This window comes from Gavia stellata, chromosome 11 (genome assembly GCF_030936135.1).
Source record: "Gavia stellata isolate bGavSte3 chromosome 11, bGavSte3.hap2, whole genome shotgun sequence".
In the NCBI taxonomy this organism is placed as follows: domain Eukaryota; kingdom Metazoa; phylum Chordata; class Aves; order Gaviiformes; family Gaviidae; genus Gavia; species Gavia stellata.
The window spans coordinates 3,692,474-3,708,887 of record NC_082604.1 but is presented as its reverse complement, the minus strand read 5'-3'; the positions used below and the strand labels follow the sequence as shown (position 1 = coordinate 3,708,887).

Sequence of the window (16,414 nt, the reverse complement as noted above, 5' to 3'; positions counted from 1 at the left end):
TGCAGCGTGGCGGCGGGTAGGCGAGAGGGCTGTTGTTGAGGCGGGAGGGCTGTTGTTAGCGGGGGGTATGTGCGGGTGTTGCAGTGGGTCGTCGTGGTGGGGCAGGTGTGCGTCAGGGTGCCCCTGGCGCCGCCCCCGTGGGTCGGTGGGGCTGCAGCGCGGGGTGGGAGCGTGGTGGCGTTTAGGTGCGAGGGCTCGGGGCAGGAGGGCTGTTGTTAGCGGGGGGTATGTGCGGGTGTTGCAGTGGGTGGTGGTGGGGTGCCGGGCGTGCGTCAGGGTGTCGCGGGGCCGTCCCCGTGGGTGGTGGCGGGTGTAGCGCGTGGTGGGAGCGTGGCGGGGGTCGGGGGAGAGGGCCGTTGTCGGGGCAGGAGGGCTGTTGTGTGGGTGTGGGTGTGCGGAGGCGTTGGTGTGGGTGTTGGCCGTGGCTGAGGGGTGCGTCGGGGTTTGGCGGTGGTGGCGGCGTGGGTGCTGGGGGAGCGTGGCGGCGGGGTGGCGAGAGGGCTGTTGTCGGGGGAGGGGGTGCCTACGGCCATACCACCCTGAGAACGCCCGATCTCGTCTGATCTCGGAAGCTAAGCAGGGTCGGGCCCGGTTAGTACTTGGATGGGAGACCGCCTGGGAATACCGGGTGCTGTAGGCTTTTGCCCCCCTATTGGCTCGCGAGCCGCCAGGGCGGCCCCCGTTTTGGTGTTGGGGTGTAGCGGCTGGGCTCTCGGGGAAGGGCAGGTGTGGGGGGGGTGGTGGTGGTGGTGGGGCAGGTGTGCGCCGGGGTTGCATGTTGCGCCGCCCGTAGGTGGGCTGCAGCGTGGCGTCGGGTGGGCAAGAGGGCTGTTGTTGGGGCGGGAGGGCTGTTGTTAGCGGGGGGTATGTGCAGGTGTTGCAGTGGGTGGTGGTGGGGTGCCGGGCGTGCGTCAGGGTGTCGCGGGGCCGTCCCCGTGGGTGGTGGCGGGTGTAGCGCGTGGTGGGGAGCGTGGCGGGGGTCGGGGGAGAGGGCCGTTGTCGGGGCAGGAGGGCTGTTGTGTGGGTGTGGGTGTGCGGAGGCGTTGGTGTGGGTGTTGGACGTGGCTGAGGGGTGCGTCGGGGTTTGGCAGTGGTGGGCGGCGTGGGGTGCTGGGGAGCGTGGCGGCGGGTGGCGAGAGGGCTGTTGTCGGGGGAGGGGGTGCCTACGGCCATACCACCCTGAGAACGCCCGATCTCGTCTGATCTCGGAAGCTAAGCAGGGTCGGGCCCGGTTAGTACTTGGATGGGAGACCGCCTGGGAATACCGGGTGCTGTAGGCTTTTGCCCCCCTATTGGCTCGCGAGCCGCCAGGGCGGCCCCCGTTTTGGTGTTGGGGTGTAGCGGCTGGGCTCTCGGGGAAGGGCAGGTGTGGGGGGGGTGGTGGTGGTGGTGGGGCAGGTGTGCGCCGGGGTTGCATGTTGCGCCGCCCCGTAGGTGGGCTGCAGCGTGGCGGCGGGTAGGCGAGAGGGCTGTTGTTGAGGCGGGAGGGCTGTTTGTTAGCGGGGGGGTATGTGCGGGTGTTGCAGTGGGTCGTCGTGGTGGGGCAGGTGTGCGTCAGGGTGCCCCTGGCGCCGCCCCCATGGGTCGGTGTGGCTGCAGCGCGTGGTGGGAGCGTGGTGGCGTTTAGGTGCGAGGGCTCGGGGCAGGAGGGCTGTTGTTAGCGGGGGGGTATGTGCGGGTGTTGCAGTGGGTGGTGGTGGGGTGCCGGGCGTGCGTCAGGGTGTCGCGGGGCCGTCCCCGTGGGTGGTGGCGGGTGTAGCGCGTGGTGGGAGCGTGGCGGGGGTCGGGGGAGAGGGCCGTTGTCGGGGCAGGAGGGCTGTTGTGTGGGTGTGGGTGTGCGGAGGCGTTGGTGTGGGTGTTGGCCGTGGCTGAGGGGTGCGTCGGGGTTTGGCGGTGGTGGCGGCGTGGGTGCTGGGGAGCGTGGCGGCGGGTGGCGAGAGGGCTGTTGTCGGGGGAGGGGGTGCCTACGGCCATACCACCCTGAGAACGCCCGATCTCGTCTGATCTCGGAAGCTAAGCAGGGTCGGGCCCGGTTAGTACTTGGATGGGAGACCGCCTGGGAATACCGGGTGCTGTAGGCTTTTGCCCCCCTATTGGCTCGCGAGCCGCCAGGGCGGCCCCCGTTTTGGTGTTGGGGTGTAGCGGCTGGGCTCTCGGGGAAGGGCAGGTGTGGGGGGGTGGTGGTGGTGGTGGGGCAGGTGTGCGCCGGGGTTGCATGTTGCGCCGCCCCGTAGGTGGGCTGCAGCGTGGCGGCGGGTAGGCGAGAGGGCTGTTGTTGAGGCGGGAGGGCTGTTGTTAGCGGGGGGTATGTGCGGGTGTTGCAGTGGGTCGTCGTGGTGGGGCAGGTGTGCGTGAGGGTGCCCCTGGCGCCGCCCCCGTGGGTCGGTGGGGCTGCAGCGCGGGGTGGGAGCGTGGTGGCGTTTAGGTGCGAGGGCTCGGGGCAGGAGGGCTGTTGTTAGCGGGGGGTATGTGCGGGTGTTGCAGTGGGTGGTGGTGGGGTGCCGGGCGTGCGTCAGGGTGTCGCGGGGCCGTCCCCGTGGGTGGTGGCGGGTGTAGCGCGTGGTGGGAGCGTGGCGGGGGTCGGGGGAGAGGGCCGTTGTCGGGGCAGGAGGGCTGTTGTGTGGGTGTGGGTGTGCGGAGGCGTTGGTGTGGGTGTTGGCCGTGGCTGAGGGGTGCGTCGGGGTTTGGCGGTGGTGGCGGCGTGGGTGCTGGGGAGCGTGGCGGCGGGTGGCGAGAGGGCTGTTGTCGGGGGAGGGGGTGCCTACGGCCATACCACCCTGAGAACGCCCGATCTCGTCTGATCTCGGAAGCTAAGCAGGGTCGGGCCCGGTTAGTACTTGGATGGGAGACCGCCTGGGAATACCGGGTGCTGTAGGCTTTTGCCCCCCTATTGGCTCGCGAGCCGCCAGGGCGGCCCCGTTTTGGTGTTGGGGTGTAGCGGCTGGGCTCTCGGGGAAGGGCAGGTGTGGGGGGGGTGGTGGTGGTGGTGGGGCAGGTGTGCGCCGGGGTTGCATGTTGCGCCGCCCCGTAGGTGGGCTGCAGCGTGGCGTCGGGGTGGGCGAGAGGGCTGTTGTTGGGGCGGGAGGGCTGTTGTTAGCGGGGGGTATGTGCGGGTGTTGCAGTGGGTCGTCGTGGTGGGGCAGGTGTGCGTCAGGGTGCCCCGGCGCCGCCCCCGTGGGTCGGTGTGGCTGCAGCGCGGGGTGGGAGCGTGGTGGCGTTTAGGTGCGAGGGCTCGGGGCAGGAGGGGTGTTGTTAGCGGGGGGTATGTGCGGGTGTTGCAGTGGGTGGTGGTGGGGTGCCGGGCGTGCGTCAGGGTGTCGCGGGGCCGTCCCCGTGGGTCGGTGGCGGGTGTAGCGCGTGGTGGGAGCGTGGCGGGGGTCGGGGGAGAGGGCCGTTGTCGGGGCAGGAGGGCTGTTGTGTGGGTGTGGGTGTGCGGAGGCGTTGGTGTGGGTGTTGGCCGTGGCTGAGGGGTGCGTCGGGGTTTGGCGGTGGTGGCGGCGTGGGTGCTGGGGAGCGTGGCGGCGGGTGGCGAGAGGGCTGTTGTCGGGGGAGGGGGTGCCTACGGCCATACCACCCTGAGAACGCCCGATCTCGTCTGATCTCGGAAGCTAAGCAGGGTCGGGCCCGGTTAGTACTTGGATGGGAGACCGCCTGGGAATACCGGGTGCTGTAGGCTTTTGCCCCCCTATTGGCTCGCGAGCCGCCAGGGCGGCCCCCGTTTTGGTGTTGGGGTGTAGCGGCTGGCTCTCGGGGAAGGGCAGGTGTGGGGGGGTGGTGGTGGTGGTGGGGCAGGTGTGCGCCGGGGTTGCATGTTGCGCCGCCCCGTAGGTGGGCTGCAGCGTGGCGGCGGGTAGGCGAGAGGGCTGTTGTTGAGGCGGGAGGGCTGTTGTTAGCGGGGGGTATGTGCGGTTGTGCGGGTGTTGCAGTGGGTCGTCGTGGTGGGGCAGGTGTGCGTGAGGGTGCCCCTGGCGCCGCCCCCGTGGGTCGGTGGGGCTGCAGCGCGGGTGGAGCGTGGTGGCGTTTAGGTGCGAGGTCGGGGCAGGAGGGCTGTTGTTAGCGGGGGGTATGTGCGGGTGTTGCAGTGGGTGGTGGTGGGGGCCGGGCGTGCGTCAGGGTGTCGCGGGGCCGTCCCCGTGGGTCGGTGGCGGGTGTAGCGCGTGGTGGGAGCGTGGCGGGGGTCGGGGGAGAGGGCCGTTGTCGGGGCAGGAGGGCTGTTGTGTGGGTGTGGGTGTGCGGAGGCGTTGGTGTGGGTGTTGGCCGTGGCTGAGGGGTGCGTCGGGGTTTGGCGGTGGTGGCGGCGTGGGTGCTGGGAGCGTGGCGGCGGGTGGCGAGAGGGCTGTTGTCGGGGGAGGGGGTGCCTACGGCCATACCACCCTGAGAACGCCCGATCTCGTCTGATCTCGGAAGCTAAGCAGGGTCGGGCCCGGTTAGTACTTGGATGGGAGACCGCCTGGGAATACCGGGTGCTGTAGGCTTTTGCCCCCCTATTGGCTCGCGAGCCGCCAGGGCGGCCCCCGTTTTGGTGTTGGGGTGTAGCGGCTGGGCTCTCGGGAAGGGCAGGTGTGGGGGGGGTGGTGGTGGTGGTGGGGCAGGTGTGCGCCGGGGTTGCATGTTGCGCCGCCCCGTAGGTGGGCTGCAGCGTGGCGTCGGGTGGGCGAGAGGCTGTTGTTGGGGCGGGAGGGCTGTTGTTAGCGGGGGGTATGTGCGGGTGTTGCAGTGGGTCGTCGTGGTGGGGCAGGTGTGCGTGAGGGTGCCCCCGGCGCCACCCCCGTGGGTCGGTGGGGCTGCAGCGCGGGGTGGGAGCGTGGTAGCGTTTAGGTGCGAGGGCTCGGGCAGGAGGACTGTTGTTAGCGGGGGGTATGTGCGGGTGTTGCAGTGGGTGGTGGTGGGGTGCCGGGCGTGCGTCAGGGTGTCGCGGGGCCGTCCCCGTGGGTGGTGGCGGGTGTAGCGCGTGGTGGGAGCGTGGCGGGGGTCGGGGGAGAGGGCCGTTGTCGGGGCAGGAGGGCTGTTGTGTGGGTGTGGGTGTGCGGAGGCGTTGGTGTGGGTATTGACGTGGCTGAGGGGTGCGTCGGGGTTTGGCGGTGGTGACGGCGTGGGTGCTGGGGAGCGTGGCGGCGGGTGGCGAGAGGGCTGTTGTCGGGGGAGGGGGTGCCTACGGCCATACCACCCTGAGAACGCCCGATCTCGTCTGATCTCGGAAGCTAAGCAGGGTCGGGCCCGGTTAGTACTTGGATGGGAGACCGCCTGGGAATACCGGGTGCTGTAGGCTTTTGCCCCCCTATTGGCTCGCGAGCCGCCAGGGCGGCCCCCGTTTTGGTGTTGGGGTGTAGCGGCTGGGCTCTCGGGGAAGGGCAGGTGTGGGGGGGTGGTGGTGGTGGTGGGGCAGGTGTGCGCCGGGGTTGCATGTTGCGCCGCCCCGTAGGTGGGCTGCAGCGTGGCGGCGGGTAGGCGAGAGGGCTGTTGTTGAGGCGGGAGGGCTGTTGTTAGCGGGGGGTATGTGCGGGTGTTGCAGTGGGTCGTCGTGGTGGGGCAGGTGTGCGTCAGGGTGCCCCTGGCGCCGCCCCCGTGGGTCGGTGTGGCTGCAGCGCGTGGTGGGAGCGTGGTGGCGTTTAGGTGCGAGGGCTCGGGGCAGGAGGGCTGTTGTTAGCGGGGGGTATGTGCGGGTGTTGCAGTGGGTGGTGGTGGGGTGCCGGGCGTGCGTCAGGGTGTCGCGGGGCCGTCCCCGTGGGTGGTGGCGGGTGTAGCGCGTGGTGGGAGCGTGGCGGGGGTCGGGGGAGAGGGCCGTTGTCGGGGCAGGAGGGCTGTTGTGTGGGTGTGGGTGTGCGGAGGCGTTGGTGTGGGTGTTGGCCGTGGCTGAGGGGTGCGTCGGGGTTTGGCGGTGGTGGCGGCGTGGGTGCTGGGGAGCGTGGCGGCGGGTGGCGAGAGGGCTGTTGTCGGGGGAGGGGGTGCCTACGGCCATACCACCCTGAGAACGCCCGATCTCGTCTGATCTCGGAAGCTAAGCAGGGTCGGGCCCGGTTAGTACTTGGATGGGAGACCGCCTGGGAATACCGGGTGCTGTAGGCTTTTGCCCCCCTATTGGCTCGCGAGCCGCCAGGGCGGCCCCCGTTTTGGTGTTGGGGTGTAGCGGCTGGGCTCTCGGGGAAGGGCAGGTGTGGGGGGGTGGTGGTGGTGGTGGGGCAGGTGTGCGCCGGGGTTGCATGTTGCGCCGCCCCGTAGGTGGGCTGCAGCGTGGCGGCGGGTAGGCGAGAGGGCTGTTGTTGAGGCGGGAGGGCTGTTGTTAGCGGGGGGTATGTGCGGGTGTTGCAGTGGGTCGTCGTGGTGGGGCAGGTGTGCGTGAGGGTGCCCCTGGCGCCGCCCCCGTGGGTCGGTGGGGCTGCAGCGCGGGGTGGGAGCGTGGTGGCGTTTAGGTGCGAGGGCTCGGGGCAGGAGGGCTGTTGTTAGCGGGGGGTATGTGCGGGTGTTGCAGTGGGTGGTGGTGGGGTGCCGGGCGTGCGTCAGGGTGTCGCGGGGCCGTCCCCGTGGGTGGTGGCGGGTGTAGCGCGTGGTGGGAGCGTGGCGGGGGTCGGGGGAGAGGGCCGTTGTCGGGGCAGGAGGGCTGTTGTGTGGGTGTGGGTGTGCGGAGGCGTTGGTGTGGGTGTTGGCCGTGGCTGAGGGGTGCGTCGGGGTTTGGCGGTGGTGGCGGCGTGGGTGCTGGGGAGCGTGGCGGCGGGTGGCGAGAGGGCTGTTGTCGGGGGAGGGGGTGCCTACGGCCATACCACCCTGAGAACGCCCGATCTCGTCTGATCTCGGAAGCTAAGCAGGGTCGGGCCCGGTTAGTACTTGGATGGGAGACCGCCTGGGAATACCGGGTGCTGTAGGCTTTTGCCCCCCTATTGGCTCGCGAGCCGCCAGGGCGGCCCCCGTTTTGGTGTTGGGGTGTAGCGGCTGGGCTCTCGGGGAAGGGCAGGTGTGGGGGGGTGGTGGTGGTGGTGGGGCAGGTGTGCGCCGGGGTTGCATGTTGCGCCGCCCCGTAGGTGGGCTGCAGCGTGGCGTCGGGTGGGCGAGAGGGCTGTTGTTGGGGCGGGAGGGCTGTTGTTAGCGGGGGGTATGTGCGGGTGTTGCAGTGGGTGGTGGTGGGGTGCCGGGCGTGCGTCAGGGTGTCGCGGGGCCGTCCCCGTGGGTGGTGGCGGGTGTAGCGCGTGGTGGGAGCGTGGCGGGGGTCGGGGGAGAGGGCCGTTGTCGGGGCAGGAGGGCTGTTGTGTGGGTGTGGGTGTGCGGAGGCGTTGGTGTGGGTGTTGGCCGTGGCTGAGGGGTGCGTCGGGGTTTGGCGGTGGTGGCGGCGTGGGTGCTGGGGAGCGTGGCGGCGGGTGGCGAGAGGGCTGTTGTCGGGGGAGGGGGTGCCTACGGCCATACCACCCTGAGAACGCCCGATCTCGTCTGATCTCGGAAGCTAAGCAGGGTCGGGCCCGGTTAGTACTTGGATGGGAGACCGCCTGGGAATACCGGGTGCTGTAGGCTTTTGCCCCCCTATTGGCTCGCGAGCCGCCAGGGCGGCCCCCGTTTTGGTGTTGGGGTGTAGCGGCTGGGCTCTCGGGGAAGGGCAGGTGTGGGGGGGTGGTGGTGGTGGTGGGGCAGGTGTGCGCCGGGGTTGCATGTTGCGCCGCCCCGTAGGTGGGCTGCAGCGTGGCGGCGGGTAGGCGAGAGGGCTGTTGTTGAGGCGGGAGGGCTGTTGTTAGCGGGGGGTATGTGCGGGTGTTGCAGTGGGTCGTCGTGGTGGGGCAGGTGTGCGTGAGGGTGCCCCTGGCGCCGCCCCCGTGGGTCGGTGGGGCTGCAGCGCGGGGTGGGAGCGTGGTGGCGTTTAGGTGCGAGGGCTCGGGGCAGGAGGGCTGTTGTTAGCGGGGGGTATGTGCGGGTGTTGCAGTGGGTGGTGGTGGGGTGCCGGGCGTGCGTCAGGGTGTCGCGGGGCCGTCCCCGTGGGTGGTGGCGGGTGTAGCGCGTGGTGGGAGCGTGGCGGGGGTCGGGGGAGAGGGCCGTTGTCGGGGCAGGAGGGCTGTTGTGTGGGTGTGGGTGTGCGGAGGCGTTGGTGTGGGTGTTGGCCGTGGCTGAGGGGTGCGTCGGGGTTTGGCGGTGGTGGCGGCGTGGGTGCTGGGGAGCGTGGCGGCGGGTGGCGAGAGGGCTGTTGTCGGGGGAGGGGGTGCCTACGGCCATACCACCCTGAGAACGCCCGATCTCGTCTGATCTCGGAAGCTAAGCAGGGTCGGGCCCGGTTAGTACTTGGATGGGAGACCGCCTGGGAATACCGGGTGCTGTAGGCTTTTGCCCCCCTATTGGCTCGCGAGCCGCCAGGGCGGCCCCCGTTTTGGTGTTGGGGTGTAGCGGCTGGGCTCTCGGGGAAGGGCAGGTGTGGGGGGGTGGTGGTGGTGGTGGGGCAGGTGTGCGCCGGGGTTGCATGTTGCGCCGCCCCGTAGGTGGGCTGCAGCGTGGCGTCGGGTGGGCGAGAGGGCTGTTGTTGGGGCGGGAGGGCTGTTGTTAGCGGGGGGTATGTGCGGGTGTTGCAGTGGGTGGTGGTGGGGTGCCGGGCGTGCGTCAGGGTGTCGCGGGGCCGTCCCCGTGGGTGGTGGCAGGTGTAGCGCGTGGTGGGAGCGTGGCGGGGGTCGGGGGAGAGGGCCGTTGTCGGGGCAGGAGGGCTGTTGTGTGGGTGTGGGTGTGCGGAGGCGTTGGTGTGGGTATTGGACGTGGCTGAGGGGTGCGTCGGGGTTTGGCGGTGGTGGCGGCGTGGGTGCTGGGGAGCGTGGCGGCGGGTGGCGAGAGGGCTGTTGTCGGGGGAGGGGGTGCCTACGGCCATACCACCCTGAGAACGCCCGATCTCGTCTGATCTCGGAAGCTAAGCAGGGTCGGGCCCGGTTAGTACTTGGATGGGAGACCGCCTGGGAATACCGGGTGCTGTAGGCTTTTGCCCCCCTATTGGCTCGCGAGCCGCCAGGGCGGCCCCCGTTTTGGTGTTGGGGTGTAGCGGCTGGGCTCTCGGGGAAGGGCAGGTGTGGGGGGGTGGTGGTGGTGGTGGGGCAGGTGTGCGCCGGGGTTGCATGTTGCGCCGCCCCGTAGGTGGGCTGCAGCGTGGCGGCGGGTAGGCGAGAGGGCTGTTGTTGAGGCGGGAGGGCTGTTGTTAGCGGGGGGTATGTGCGGGTGTTGCAGTGGGTCGTCGTGGTGGGGCAGGTGTGCGTGAGGGTGCCCCTGGCGCCGCCCCCGTGGGTCGGTGGGGCTGCAGCGCGGGGTGGGAGCGTGGTGGCGTTTAGGTGCGAGGGCTCGGGGCAGGAGGGCTGTTGTTAGCGGGGGGTATGTGCGGGTGTTGCAGTGGGTGGTGGTGGGGTGCCGGGCGTGCGTCAGGGTGTCGCGGGGCCGTCCCCGTGGGTGGTGGCGGGTGTAGCGCGTGGTGGGAGCGTGGCGGGGGTCGGGGGAGAGGGCCGTTGTCGGGGCAGGAGGGCTGTTGTGTGGGTGTGGGTGTGCGGAGGCGTTGGTGTGGGTGTTGGCCGTGGCTGAGGGGTGCGTCGGGGTTTGGCGGTGGTGGCGGCGTGGGTGCTGGGGAGCGTGGCGGCGGGTGGCGAGAGGGCTGTTGTCGGGGGAGGGGGTGCCTACGGCCATACCACCCTGAGAACGCCCGATCTCGTCTGATCTCGGAAGCTAAGCAGGGTCGGGCCCGGTTAGTACTTGGATGGGAGACCGCCTGGGAATACCGGGTGCTGTAGGCTTTTGCCCCCCTATTGGCTCGCGAGCCGCCAGGGCGGCCCCCGTTTTGGTGTTGGGGTGTAGCGGCTGGGCTCTCGGGGAAGGGCAGGTGTGGGGGGGTGGTGGTGGTGGTGGGGCAGGTGTGCGCCGGGGTTGCATGTTGCGCCGCCCCGTAGGTGGGCTGCAGCGTGGCGTCGGGTGGGCGAGAGGGCTGTTGTTGGGGCGGGAGGGCTGTTGTTAGCGGGGGGTATGTGCGGGTGTTGCAGTGGGTGGTGGTGGGGTGCCGGGCGTGCGTCAGGGTGTCGCGGGGCCGTCCCCGTGGGTGGTGGCAGGTGTAGCGCGTGGTGGGAGCGTGGCGGGGGTCGGGGGAGAGGGCCGTTGTCGGGGCAGGAGGGCTGTTGTGTGGGTGTGGGTGTGCGGAGGCGTTGGTGTGGGTATTGGACGTGGCTGAGGGGTGCGTCGGGGTTTGGCGGTGGTGGCGGCGTGGGTGCTGGGGAGCGTGGCGGCGGGTGGCGAGAGGGCTGTTGTCGGGGGAGGGGGTGCCTACGGCCATACCACCCTGAGAACGCCCGATCTCGTCTGATCTCGGAAGCTAAGCAGGGTCGGGCCCAGTTAGTACTTGGATGGGAGACCGCCTGGGAATACCGGGTGCTGTAGGCTTTTGCCCCCCTATTGGCTCGCGAGCCGCCAGGGCGGCCCCCGTTTTGGTGTTGGGGTGTAGCGGCTGGGCTCTCGGGGAAGGGCAGGTGTGGGGGGGTGGTGGTGGTGGTGGGGCAGGTGTGCGCCGGGGTTGCATGTTGCGCCGCCCCGTAGGTGGGCTGCAGCGTGGCGGCGGGTAGGCGAGAGGGCTGTTGTTGAGGCGGGAGGGCTGTTGTTAGCGGGGGGTATGTGCGGGTGTTGCAGTGGGTCGTCGTGGTGGGGCAGGTGTGCGTGAGGGTGCCCCTGGCGCCGCCCCCGTGGGTCGGTGTGGCTGCAGCGCGGGGTGGGAGCGTGGTGGCGTTTAGGTGCGAGGGCTCGGGGCAGGAGGGGTGTTGTTAGCGGGGGGTATGTGCGGGTGTTGCAGTGGGTGGTGGTGGGGTGCCGGGCGTGCGTCAGGGTGTCGCGGGGCCGTCCCCGTGGGTGGTGGCAGGTGTAGCGCGTGGTGGGAGCGTGGCGGGGGTCGGGGGAGAGGGCCGTTGTCGGGGCAGGAGGGCTGTTGTGTGGGTGTGGGTGTGCGGAGGCGTTGGTGTGGGTATTGGACGTGGCTGAGGGGTGCGTCGGGGTTTGGCGGTGGTGGCGGCGTGGGTGCTGGGGAGCGTGGCGGCGGGTGGCGAGAGGGCTGTTGTCGGGGGAGGGGGTGCCTACGGCCATACCACCCTGAGAACGCCCGATCTCGTCTGATCTCGGAAGCTAAGCAGGGTCGGGCCCGGTTAGTACTTGGATGGGAGACCGCCTGGGAATACCGGGTGCTGTAGGCTTTTGCCCCCCTATTGGCTCGCGAGCCGCCAGGGCGGCCCCCGTTTTGGTGTTGGGGTGTAGCGGCTGGGCTCTCGGGGAAGGGCAGGTGTGGGGGGGTGGTGGTGGTGGTGGGGCAGGTGTGCGCCGGGGTTGCATGTTGCGCCGCCCCGTAGGTGGGCTGCAGCGTGGCGGCGGGTAGGCGAGAGGGCTGTTGTTGAGGCGGGAGGGCTGTTGTTAGCGGGGGGTATGTGCGGGTGTTGCAGTGGGTCGTCGTGGTGGGGCAGGTGTGCGTCAGGGTGCCCCTGGCGCCGCCCCCGTGGGTCGGTGTGGCTGCAGCGCGTGGTGGGAGCGTGGTGGCGTTTAGGTGCGAGGGCTCGGGGCAGGAGGGCTGTTGTTAGCGGGGGGTATGTGCGGGTGTTGCAGTGGGTGGTGGTGGGGTGCCGGGCGTGCGTCAGGGTGTCGCGGGGCCGTCCCCGTGGGTGGTGGCGGGTGTAGCGCGTGGTGGGAGCGTGGCGGGGGTCGGGGGAGAGGGCCGTTGTCGGGGCAGGAGGGCTGTTGTGTGGGTGTGGGTGTGCGGAGGCGTTGGTGTGGGTGTTGGCCGTGGCTGAGGGGTGCGTCGGGGTTTGGCGGTGGTGGCGGCGTGGGTGCTGGGGAGCGTGGCGGCGGGTGGCGAGAGGGCTGTTGTCGGGGGAGGGGGTGCCTACGGCCATACCACCCTGAGAACGCCCGATCTCGTCTGATCTCGGAAGCTAAGCAGGGTCGGGCCCGGTTAGTACTTGGATGGGAGACCGCCTGGGAATACCGGGTGCTGTAGGCTTTTGCCCCCCTATTGGCTCGCGAGCCGCCAGGGCGGCCCCCGTTTTGGTGTTGGGGTGTAGCGGCTGGGCTCTCGGGGAAGGGCAGGTGTGGGGGGGTGGTGGTGGTGGTGGGGCAGGTGTGCGCCGGGGTTGCATGTTGCGCCGCCCCGTAGGTGGGCTGCAGCGTGGCGGCGGGTAGGCGAGAGGGCTGTTGTTGAGGCGGGAGGGCTGTTGTTAGCGGGGGGTATGTGCGGGTGTTGCAGTGGGTCGTCGTGGTGGGGCAGGTGTGCGTCAGGGTGCCCCTGGCGCCGCCCCCGTGGGTCGGTGGGGCTGCAGCGCGGGGTGGGAGCGTGGTGGCGTTTAGGTGCGAGGGCTCGGGGCAGGAGGGCTGTTGTTAGCGGGGGGTATGTGCGGGTGTTGCAGTGGGTGGTGGTGGGGTGCCGGGCGTGCGTCAGGGTGTCGCGGGGCCGTCCCCGTGGGTGGTGGCGGGTGTAGCGCGTGGTGGGAGCGTGGCGGGGGTCGGGGGAGAGGGCCGTTGTCGGGGCAGGAGGGCTGTTGTGTGGGTGTGGGTGTGCGGAGGCGTTGGTGTGGGTGTTGGCCGTGGCTGAGGGGTGCGTCGGGGTTTGGCGGTGGTGGCGGCGTGGGTGCTGGGGAGCGTGGCGGCGGGTGGCGAGAGGGCTGTTGTCGGGGGAGGGGGTGCCTACGGCCATACCACCCTGAGAACGCCCGATCTCGTCTGATCTCGGAAGCTAAGCAGGGTCGGGCCCGGTTAGTACTTGGATGGGAGACCGCCTGGGAATACCGGGTGCTGTAGGCTTTTGCCCCCCTATTGGCTCGCGAGCCGCCAGGGCGGCCCCCGTTTTGGTGTTGGGGTGTAGCGGCTGGGCTCTCGGGGAAGGGCAGGTGTGGGGGGGTGGTGGTGGTGGTGGGGCAGGTGTGCGCCGGGGTTGCATGTTGCGCCGCCCCGTAGGTGGGCTGCAGCGTGGCGTCGGGTGGGCAAGAGGGCTGTTGTTGGGGCGGGAGGGCTGTTGTTAGCGGGGGGTATGTGCAGGTGTTGCAGTGGGTGGTGGTGGGGTGCCGGGCGTGCGTCAGGGTGTCGCGGGGCCGTCCCCGTGGGTGGTGGCGGGTGTAGCGCGTGGTGGGAGCGTGGCGGGGGTCGGGGGAGAGGGCCGTTGTCGGGGCAGGAGGGCTGTTGTGTGGGTGTGGGTGTGCGGAGGCGTTGGTGTGGGTGTTGGACGTGGCTGAGGGGTGCGTCGGGGTTTGGCAGTGGTGGCGGCGTGGGTGCTGGGGAGCGTGGCGGCGGGTGGCGAGAGGGCTGTTGTCGGGGGAGGGGGTGCCTACGGCCATACCACCCTGAGAACGCCCGATCTCGTCTGATCTCGGAAGCTAAGCAGGGTCGGGCCCGGTTAGTACTTGGATGGGAGACCGCCTGGGAATACCGGGTGCTGTAGGCTTTTGCCCCCCTATTGGCTCGCGAGCCGCCAGGGCGGCCCCCGTTTTGGTGTTGGGGTGTAGCGGCTGGGCTCTCGGGGAAGGGCAGGTGTGGGGGGGTGGTGGTGGTGGTGGGGCAGGTGTGCGCCGGGGTTGCATGTTGCGCCGCCCCGTAGGTGGGCTGCAGCGTGGCGGCGGGTAGGCGAGAGGGCTGTTGTTGAGGCGGGAGGGCTGTTGTTAGCGGGGGGTATGTGCGGGTGTTGCAGTGGGTCGTCGTGGTGGGGCAGGTGTGCGTCAGGGTGCCCCTGGCGCCGCCCCCATGGGTCGGTGTGGCTGCAGCGCGTGGTGGGAGCGTGGTGGCGTTTAGGTGCGAGGGCTCGGGGCAGGAGGGCTGTTGTTAGCGGGGGGTATGTGCGGGTGTTGCAGTGGGTGGTGGTGGGGTGCCGGGCGTGCGTCAGGGTGTCGCGGGGCCGTCCCCGTGGGTGGTGGCGGGTGTAGCGCGTGGTGGGAGCGTGGCGGGGGTCGGGGGAGAGGGCCGTTGTCGGGGCAGGAGGGCTGTTGTGTGGGTGTGGGTGTGCGGAGGCGTTGGTGTGGGTGTTGGCCGTGGCTGAGGGGTGCGTCGGGGTTTGGCGGTGGTGGCGGCGTGGGTGCTGGGGAGCGTGGCGGCGGGTGGCGAGAGGGCTGTTGTCGGGGGAGGGGGTGCCTACGGCCATACCACCCTGAGAACGCCCGATCTCGTCTGATCTCGGAAGCTAAGCAGGGTCGGGCCCGGTTAGTACTTGGATGGGAGACCGCCTGGGAATACCGGGTGCTGTAGGCTTTTGCCCCCCTATTGGCTCGCGAGCCGCCAGGGCGGCCCCCGTTTTGGTGTTGGGGTGTAGCGGCTGGGCTCTCGGGGAAGGGCAGGTGTGGGGGGGTGGTGGTGGTGGTGGGGCAGGTGTGCGCCGGGGTTGCATGTTGCGCCGCCCCGTAGGTGGGCTGCAGCGTGGCGGCGGGTAGGCGAGAGGGCTGTTGTTGAGGCGGGAGGGCTGTTGTTAGCGGGGGGTATGTGCGGGTGTTGCAGTGGGTCGTCGTGGTGGGGCAGGTGTGCGTGAGGGTGCCCCTGGCGCCGCCCCCGTGGGTCGGTGGGGCTGCAGCGCGGGGTGGGAGCGTGGTGGCGTTTAGGTGCGAGGGCTCGGGGCAGGAGGGCTGTTGTTAGCGGGGGGTATGTGCGGGTGTTGCAGTGGGTGGTGGTGGGGTGCCGGGCGTGCGTCAGGGTGTCGCGGGGCCGTCCCCGTGGGTGGTGGCGGGTGTAGCGCGTGGTGGGAGCGTGGCGGGGGTCGGGGGAGAGGGCCGTTGTCGGGGCAGGAGGGCTGTTGTGTGGGTGTGGGTGTGCGGAGGCGTTGGTGTGGGTGTTGGCCGTGGCTGAGGGGTGCGTCGGGGTTTGGCGGTGGTGGCGGCGTGGGTGCTGGGGAGCGTGGCGGCGGGTGGCGAGAGGGCTGTTGTCGGGGGAGGGGGTGCCTACGGCCATACCACCCTGAGAACGCCCGATCTCGTCTGATCTCGGAAGCTAAGCAGGGTCGGGCCCGGTTAGTACTTGGATGGGAGACCGCCTGGGAATACCGGGTGCTGTAGGCTTTTGCCCCCCTATTGGCTCGCGAGCCGCCAGGGCGGCCCCCGTTTTGGTGTTGGGGTGTAGCGGCTGGGCTCTCGGGGAAGGGCAGGTGTGGGGGGGTGGTGGTGGTGGTGGGGCAGGTGTGCGCCGGGGTTGCATGTTGCGCCGCCCCGTAGGTGGGCTGCAGCGTGGCGTCGGGTGGGCGAGAGGGCTGTTGTTGGGGCGGGAGGGCTGTTGTTAGCGGGGGGTATGTGCGGGTGTTGCAGTGGGTCGTCGTGGTGGGGCAGGTGTGCGTCAGGGTGCCCCCGGCGCCGCCCCCGTGGGTCGGTGTGGCTGCAGCGCGGGGTGGGAGCGTGGTGGCGTTTAGGTGCGAGGGCTCGGGGCAGGAGGGGTGTTGTTAGCGGGGGGTATGTGCGGGTGTTGCAGTGGGTGGTGGTGGGGTGCCGGGCGTGCGTCAGGGTGTCGCGGGGCCGTCCCCGTGGGTGGTGGCGGGTGTAGCGCGTGGTGGGAGCGTGGCGGGGGTCGGGGGAGAGGGCCGTTGTCGGGGCAGGAGGGCTGTTGTGTGGGTGTGCGGAGGCGTTGGTGTGGGTATTGGACGTGGCTGAGGGGTGCGTCGGGGTTTGGCGGTGGTGGCGGCGTGGGTGCTGGGGAGCGTGGCGGCGGGTGGCGAGAGGGCTGTTGTCGGGGGAGGGGGTGCCTACGGCCATACCACCCTGAGAACGCCCGATCTCGTCTGATCTCGGAAGCTAAGCAGGGTCGGGCCCGGTTAGTACTTGGATGGGAGACCGCCTGGGAATACCGGGTGCTGTAGGCTTTTGCCCCCCTATTGGCTCGCGAGCCGCCAGGGCGGCCCCCGTTTTGGTGTTGGGGTGTAGCGGCTGGGCTCTCGGGGAAGGGCAGGTGTGGGGGGGTGGTGGTGGTGGTGGGGCAGGTGTGCGCCGGGGTTGCATGTTGCGCCGCCCCGTAGGTGGGCTGCAGCGTGGCGGCGGGTAGGCGAGAGGGCTGTTGTTGAGGCGGGAGGGCTGTTGTTAGCGGGGGGTATGTGCGGGTGTTGCAGTGGGTCGTCGTGGTGGGGCAGGTGTGCGTGAGGGTGCCCCTGGCGCCGCCCCCGTGGGTCGGTGTGGCTGCAGCGCGTGGTGGGAGCGTGGTGGCGTTTAGGTGCGAGGGCTCGGGGCAGGAGGGCTGTTGTTAGCGGGGGGTATGTGCGGGTGTTGCAGTGGGTGGTGGTGGGGTGCCGGGCGTGCGTCAGGGTGTCGCGGGGCCGTCCCCGTGGGTGGTGGCGGGTGTAGCGCGTGGTGGGAGCGTGGCGGGGGTCGGGGGAGAGGGCCGTTGTCGGGGCAGGAGGGCTGTTGTGTGGGTGTGGGTGTGCGGAGGCGTTGGTGTGGGTGTTGGCCGTGGCTGAGGGGTGCGTCGGGGTTTGGCGGTGGTGGCGGCGTGGGTGCTGGGG

General features: G+C 70.5%; 21 non-coding genes across 21 annotated transcripts; all 21 read left to right on the top strand.

Moving 5' to 3' along the window:
- The first annotated feature begins 521 nt into the window (after window positions 1–521).
- LOC132317830 (5S ribosomal RNA) lies at window positions 522–640 on the top strand. Its single transcript, XR_009484230.1, has one exon. It is a non-coding gene; the product is annotated as a 5S ribosomal RNA (ribosomal RNA).
- Window positions 641–1,161: 521 nt separating this feature from the next.
- On the top strand, window positions 1,162–1,280 carry LOC132317829 (5S ribosomal RNA). Its single transcript, XR_009484229.1, has one exon. It is a non-coding gene; the product is annotated as a 5S ribosomal RNA (ribosomal RNA).
- A 682-nt stretch (window positions 1,281–1,962) lies between these two features.
- On the top strand, window positions 1,963–2,081 carry LOC132317828 (5S ribosomal RNA). Its single transcript, XR_009484228.1, has one exon. It is a non-coding gene; the product is annotated as a 5S ribosomal RNA (ribosomal RNA).
- A 678-nt stretch (window positions 2,082–2,759) lies between these two features.
- On the top strand, window positions 2,760–2,878 carry LOC132317827 (5S ribosomal RNA). The gene has a single exon (XR_009484227.1). It is a non-coding gene; the product is annotated as a 5S ribosomal RNA (ribosomal RNA).
- A 679-nt stretch (window positions 2,879–3,557) lies between these two features.
- On the top strand, window positions 3,558–3,676 carry LOC132317826 (5S ribosomal RNA). The gene has a single exon (XR_009484226.1). It is a non-coding gene; the product is annotated as a 5S ribosomal RNA (ribosomal RNA).
- Window positions 3,677–4,356: 680 nt separating this feature from the next.
- Window positions 4,357–4,475, top strand: LOC132317825 (5S ribosomal RNA). The gene has a single exon (XR_009484225.1). It is a non-coding gene; the product is annotated as a 5S ribosomal RNA (ribosomal RNA).
- Window positions 4,476–5,150: 675 nt separating this feature from the next.
- LOC132317824 (5S ribosomal RNA) lies at window positions 5,151–5,269 on the top strand. Its single transcript, XR_009484224.1, has one exon. It is a non-coding gene; the product is annotated as a 5S ribosomal RNA (ribosomal RNA).
- A 678-nt stretch (window positions 5,270–5,947) lies between these two features.
- Window positions 5,948–6,066, top strand: LOC132317822 (5S ribosomal RNA). Its single transcript, XR_009484222.1, has one exon. It is a non-coding gene; the product is annotated as a 5S ribosomal RNA (ribosomal RNA).
- Window positions 6,067–6,744: 678 nt separating this feature from the next.
- On the top strand, window positions 6,745–6,863 carry LOC132317821 (5S ribosomal RNA). Its single transcript, XR_009484221.1, has one exon. It is a non-coding gene; the product is annotated as a 5S ribosomal RNA (ribosomal RNA).
- A 518-nt stretch (window positions 6,864–7,381) lies between these two features.
- LOC132317820 (5S ribosomal RNA) lies at window positions 7,382–7,500 on the top strand. Its single transcript, XR_009484220.1, has one exon. It is a non-coding gene; the product is annotated as a 5S ribosomal RNA (ribosomal RNA).
- A 678-nt stretch (window positions 7,501–8,178) lies between these two features.
- LOC132317819 (5S ribosomal RNA) lies at window positions 8,179–8,297 on the top strand. Its single transcript, XR_009484219.1, has one exon. It is a non-coding gene; the product is annotated as a 5S ribosomal RNA (ribosomal RNA).
- Window positions 8,298–8,815: 518 nt separating this feature from the next.
- LOC132317818 (5S ribosomal RNA) lies at window positions 8,816–8,934 on the top strand. The gene has a single exon (XR_009484218.1). It is a non-coding gene; the product is annotated as a 5S ribosomal RNA (ribosomal RNA).
- A 678-nt stretch (window positions 8,935–9,612) lies between these two features.
- Window positions 9,613–9,731, top strand: LOC132317817 (5S ribosomal RNA). Its single transcript, XR_009484217.1, has one exon. It is a non-coding gene; the product is annotated as a 5S ribosomal RNA (ribosomal RNA).
- Window positions 9,732–10,249: 518 nt separating this feature from the next.
- On the top strand, window positions 10,250–10,368 carry LOC132317777 (5S ribosomal RNA). The gene has a single exon (XR_009484178.1). It is a non-coding gene; the product is annotated as a 5S ribosomal RNA (ribosomal RNA).
- A 678-nt stretch (window positions 10,369–11,046) lies between these two features.
- On the top strand, window positions 11,047–11,165 carry LOC132317816 (5S ribosomal RNA). Its single transcript, XR_009484216.1, has one exon. It is a non-coding gene; the product is annotated as a 5S ribosomal RNA (ribosomal RNA).
- A 678-nt stretch (window positions 11,166–11,843) lies between these two features.
- LOC132317815 (5S ribosomal RNA) lies at window positions 11,844–11,962 on the top strand. The gene has a single exon (XR_009484215.1). It is a non-coding gene; the product is annotated as a 5S ribosomal RNA (ribosomal RNA).
- A 678-nt stretch (window positions 11,963–12,640) lies between these two features.
- LOC132317814 (5S ribosomal RNA) lies at window positions 12,641–12,759 on the top strand. The gene has a single exon (XR_009484214.1). It is a non-coding gene; the product is annotated as a 5S ribosomal RNA (ribosomal RNA).
- Window positions 12,760–13,277: 518 nt separating this feature from the next.
- LOC132317813 (5S ribosomal RNA) lies at window positions 13,278–13,396 on the top strand. The gene has a single exon (XR_009484213.1). It is a non-coding gene; the product is annotated as a 5S ribosomal RNA (ribosomal RNA).
- A 678-nt stretch (window positions 13,397–14,074) lies between these two features.
- LOC132317811 (5S ribosomal RNA) lies at window positions 14,075–14,193 on the top strand. Its single transcript, XR_009484211.1, has one exon. It is a non-coding gene; the product is annotated as a 5S ribosomal RNA (ribosomal RNA).
- Window positions 14,194–14,871: 678 nt separating this feature from the next.
- LOC132317810 (5S ribosomal RNA) lies at window positions 14,872–14,990 on the top strand. The gene has a single exon (XR_009484210.1). It is a non-coding gene; the product is annotated as a 5S ribosomal RNA (ribosomal RNA).
- A 672-nt stretch (window positions 14,991–15,662) lies between these two features.
- On the top strand, window positions 15,663–15,781 carry LOC132317809 (5S ribosomal RNA). Its single transcript, XR_009484209.1, has one exon. It is a non-coding gene; the product is annotated as a 5S ribosomal RNA (ribosomal RNA).
- Window positions 15,782–16,414: the final 633 nt, after the last annotated feature.